Raw genomic sequence first — 6000 nt, forward strand, 5'->3', positions numbered from 1 at the left:
AGGACAATTTGGATGGGGAAAGATGATGATATAGTGGAGATTTCAGATGGTTTACTGATTAATTGTAAGTGTGTCTAATAGTTTAGTACTCATTTTTCCTTCAATGTCAAATTGCACAGGCATACAAATGGGTAATGATGAGATTGATGTTACTCTGAATATAAAAAATGTCTTGCTTGTTGAAAAATATATCATAAATCAAAATTATGCTAAACTACATAGTGGTTTCAATTCCTAGCATCTTTAGCCTCTTCCTCTAGTTTGAAAACAATTTTTTATCCACCTTTCTATTTATGTAATGAAATTGATGTTACTCCGGATACAAAAAAATGTCTAGCTTGATGCAAAATATACCAAAAATCAAGCTTATACTCACTTCATAGTGTTTTTACATCAACCTCAACTATATGAGCTTAGCACAAATTTGGTAAGAGTTTATCATATCAATAATGCCTCTACGTGTAGAATAGTCAGCATTTAAAACCCATGGATTGTAGAAAGTACAATCCATATTTGCAAGTTGAATGTTGTTTGTTTGGTATATGGAGAAGTCCTTTGAGTAGTTCAAGAACATATTAAAATGCAAAAGGATGCTTGAAAATGTTATGTGGAAGGAGTTGAGGTTTGATTTTTTTCGAAGGATTAGCAAAGAGTATAAAATGTGTAGTGAGATACAGATGCAGATGCAAATGCATACAAGACATAAGTAGTAAATGTTTTGAAATTGGTGAAGAGGTAGAGTGTTTTGATGAGCAGGCATTGTTTATTTTAAATATTACCAATGGGAAGGATCTTTATGCAATTTTTAAGTATATCCCGTGTAAATTTTTATAAGGTGATCCAAGTGAAGACTATATGATCTGCCAGCCGATAGGATTCCCTAAAGATACGGGTAGTAGATTAGTACTCAAAATGGATTTGCAAATTTGAACTTGATATTTTAAAACAAAAATCCCTTGAAATTGGTATAGTCTGGAAAGTGTGTTGTTGTGGATGGTGAAATCAAATGTTTCTTCAAAGTATGTTTAATTTTGTATTCTTTAGACATATTTTTTTGGGTGTTTGCCCACATAAATTTAATCATTTGTTTGTAGTACCAAGATAAAACTTTTCATCCGTAATTATTGTATATCAATTTGGATGAGCTAAGATGTCTTAAAGAGATTTGTGTTCTCAGCATTAAATTTTAGAAAACCAGACATAAATTTGAAGTGGAAGTTTATTTGAGTAGGTTTGATATCCATAATGAAATATTGAGTTGTGAAGATTGGAAAGAATTATTTGATCATGTCTTGTCAATTGTAGTGCCACTCCAACTGATCAAACATAGAAGCAAGTTTTTGTAATGGTTTGTAATATGTATTGACCTTAATGTTGAACGGTTACCATAGCCCAAAAGGTAAGTGTTGACTCCATACAAATCTAGAGGGAAATATAAGCAATAAATTGTTTATTAAAGTATAAAACCAGCAGTTACAAAGATCAAGATTCATACAAAAAAAAGAGTAACTTATCATAATGAATTAATTAGGAAACACACAGAAGCAATAGAATATGAACGGTGATATATACTAAGAATAAGTAATTAAGAAACTAATGAAAAAAACAACGATTGAATCCATCAAGATAAAGTAAGCATATCATGTTTTGATGACTTTTCCTTGCAAGTCTTGAAAGAGGGAAATGGAAAATGCAAAATGTATGATGCCCTACCTTAATATGCTGATTTTTTTCTCATTTAGTGCCCTTTCCTCTACTCTTATGGTTGCTTTACTGAGAAATATGGAGCTTCCTTTTTCATATTTGCGCTGAAACTTGTTATCTACATCTTGCATTCAGGGATGACTTCTCTCAAACCACTCTTTGTGGATCTTCTTTAAAAGCAAGTTTTTGTCTGTCAAAGGTAACAAACACTGTTAAGACTCAATTTTTAACCTTTTGGAAACCATTTGCCATTGAATCCAATGTTTTATTTCTTCTCACGGGGCTTATTTCACTTCAACTCATCTTTAAGCGCAGTTAGCGTCATGCAAGGTCTTGAGTTAAAGCTTTCCCTCCAACAACGGAGAATTGAAACGTGGAGTCTCATTTGGATTTTTATTAAAAGTGAATGAGAAGGATTTCCTTCAAAAATTAAATTAATAAATTAAAAAACTCTTCCAATTAATTGGAGTTTTATTTATAAATATAAATAAATTCTTTTACTTCTTTAAATATTATTTACAATATAAATCAATACACAAAGTAAAAGGTTTTTGAATTTTTCTAACTCAATAGGTTTGACTCAATTTCTATGCAATATCATAATTTTACATGCTATGGAAAATATAATTATGAAAAATTCACTTTGAAAGAGTTCAACCAATTTAGGTAATTTTGTATGTTTTTTTGTGAATAAGAAGTTATGAAAAAATAGTTATAATGCAGAGTGTTATAATGCAAGGCTTAAAACCTTGCAACTACACAACTTGAGAGATCCAAATTTTACTCAAACTTAGTGTGACCCCTTCAAATGGATCTTTAACTTTCTAAGCTAATTTGATTTAAGAGTAAAACTTTAATTGCAATAGTAAAATATAATATAAGTGTTATTTTAGGCAAGAGCCTACAACGCATTGATAAATTGCAAGCCTCTCATCCGGGAGGTCTTGGGTTCGAATCTACTCGCAATTAACACATAATAATAATTAATGTTAATAAGAATAAATAACCTAGGCTTTGGTCGTTTACCTATCAAAAAAAAAAATAAAAAATTATTATTTCATTTTTAAAAACAAATATTAATGTTTGATAAACTAAATCTTAAATTTTTTAATATTCAATCAATTATTAATTTATAAAATTTGGTCAATTTAAAAATTCAATCCATTATGAATTTATAAAATTTGATCAATTTACATTCAATCTATTATTAATTTATAAAATTTGGTCAAATTAAATATTTAAATTATAATTTGAATTTGTTGTTGATAAAAAGGGAACCATAATGGATTCTTACTTAGTCAAACCATTTCTACTATAAATCAAGGACAAGGACTTAACCTTTTCAATTTTAAGAAAAAAATTCCTTGTGTATGCAAGTGTGTCTAATCCTAGGTACATGTACCACCTACCACCTACACTCCTATTCTATGACCAAAATAATCTATTTTTTTCCCTTTAGGGAATAGAGTCAATTAGGATGGAATAGTATTATGTGATATTTTTCCATATATGGATATATTGTCTTCGTACTTATTAAAATGTACATCCACAATTTAATACTTATTGTAAATGGTTAGGTTTAAAAGATTATAAACAAAGAGTAATAGAAAGGGACTTGATCAACGTAGTCGTGGAGATTAGTTGTTGACACCTGCAGTTAGCTCTAGGAAGGATGAATGTTTACAAAAAGAGTTGTCATAAAGACTTCATAATAGGCCTTTTACGGAGAAAACCTATATAATATGCATATCCACTTAACCAAAGGGACTTTATGAAAAATAACATTTACATGTTACGTATGTTTTTAATTGGCAATAAATTGTTAATCGGTTTCTCTATGTTTTTAACTACTAGTTATAAATTATTAATTCTTTTAATTATGAATATTAGAATAAGCAATTGAGAATCCAAATGACTAATATAATAGAAAAGAACTAAATTAAGCAAAAAAATATTTAATCCACCCATTTATTGATATGCCTCTTAGAGGAAAATTGAAAGTGCTTGTAATATTGATCGAAGAGCCCAAAATGGTGAATAAAATATCCCAAGTCATTTAACAAAGTATCTTGCATCCTGAAATATGCAAAGTGAAACCATGATTAGGTTGAGAAAGAGAAGGTCCAAGGGCCATGAATGAGTTATGAAAAGTAAAAATTAACCTAATCCATTAATAAATAAACATTAGAGAAAGTGAAAAGGAGAAGTACAAATGCCTAATTATTAATGACTAATTATCAAGTCATTTATTTGGTAGTTGTTTGTGTTTAGGTGACTAATTATGTAGTCACTTATTTAGTCATGTATTTGGTAGTTTATTTAGTAATTTCTATTTAGCCAATCTTGTGATTTTTACCTGGTGACCAAATTAGTCACTTATTTAGTCACCTATAGTTGTAAATTGTAAAGAAATAGTGGAATATGATCAATTTTAGGCATGTGACTAAATTTTTTAGTGTTGTGACTAAAACTTTTAGTCACATAGTCACATATTTGCCCAAATGTACTAGTGCCGATAATCCATCTGTTATCTATCAAATTCACCAACAATTTGTCCGAAACCATCTGAAGTTTTCAAAATCTCTTCAAAATTCAATTTAGTTGTCAGTCTGGCCTTAATTTTCATGCACAGTTTGCAACATTTTGTGCAAGTACTATTTGTCCTATCACTTCTTCATGTGGTTCGGTCCAGGTCTTTGCGCGAGTACTTGCACATCCTCGTACAAGATCTTGCTGACAATACTCTATTTTATCTGCCAAATCCCATCACTTCTTTGCGCAGCCTCCAACACATCCTCGTGTGAGTTTTAATTGATGTTCTAAATTTTTGCCTATGTCTGTGTACTTTATCACACACCTCCTAGAGGATCTTCACGTGTAATCTTGTGTCAAAACTATTCGATCAATCTGTTCAAGCTATCTGTGCTCTATGCCTGGTTTGTTTCTTGCATCGGGTTACCTCTTCTTTGTCTGTGAATAGCACCAAACAATGGCATTTTGCTTGTCTGATGACTCGTGGTCTATACTTTAACTAGTCTCATCTCTTAATTGTCTTATTCTCATCCCCTAGTGTTCATTATACTCCATGTCACGATAGTCATAATCTTTGGCTGTTCTAGCCTCTACTCAGACTACTTGTACCCGAGTATACAACACTCTTCCATTGCTTTTTTGAGACTACATTTTAGTGTAATTCCTGTCTTAGTTTTTGCTTCTTGTCCTTATCTATGACTGTCGCAACAAGAAGTGGAAATGTGTTTTATCCCCTTCGACTTAAGCAAGGTCGTGCTAGGGGTCATAATTGTGGTAGAGGTTGTCTTTGATTTTATACATGGCCTATGTCCAGTTTGTCTAGTGAGGAATCTTCACGATTTCACTCACCCGTCATATCACCTCGAGTCCAGTGAACATTCTCCATAAACTTACAACAAACTAGGAATCCCTTATATGAAGAGAATCCTAAGATTAGCAAAGGTCCCCCATCTTCAAACAAAACTTATGAATTCCTTTTCAAAGGACCTTTCCAATCACAACATACTAAAACTGAACATGTTCCTACAATGGGTAATTATGAACCTGAACATGGTAGTCACATCAGACACCAAGAACAACCTAGGAATGACAAAGAAAAAGACCATGACACTGATGACGAATAGGAAGAGGTGGAAATACTTCCCAAACACATAGCAAAGTGTTGTAAAGACAAAAAGTTTCAAAAGGTCATGGAAATCCTACTCAACAAAGAGAAAGAAAAATACTTTCTCAAACTCACCCAAGAGGGAGCTAAGTTACCCCATCATTTCAATGTGGAAACCATCATCACACCGAAAGAGGAAACTGAGACTTCCAAACTCCAAAATCAACTAAAAATCATGCAAGGCCAACTAGCTCAGATGATACGTGATAAAGACAAACCCACGAAGACATACACCTTAGATGCTCTTTGTCCATTTCCATTTGACAAGAGCATAGACATGCCTCCATTTCCAAGAGAAGTAGAGCTACCTAAGTATGATAAATACTTTGGAACCACTAATCCCTAAGATCACTTGCGGGAATTTGGTGCCTTGTCTATGGAATTTATGCCTAATCAAACATATCTCATGCATTTATTCCCAAGAAGTCTAGGTGGTTAAGATATGGAGTTTCACACTTGCCTCCTGGTATCAAGACGTTTGATGAAATTGCCAACTTGTTTTTTCAACAATATTCTCATAACATTCAACACCCTATTAATATTTGAGATTTATGTAACCTTAAGCAGAAGAACGGGGAACCTTTTCTCACATTCCTTTA

Source organism: Cupressus sempervirens, chromosome 6, assembly GCF_028749045.1.
Source record: "Cupressus sempervirens isolate cs-2001-9-10 chromosome 6, ASM2874904v1, whole genome shotgun sequence".
Lineage (NCBI taxonomy): Eukaryota > Viridiplantae > Streptophyta > Pinopsida > Cupressales > Cupressaceae > Cupressus > Cupressus sempervirens.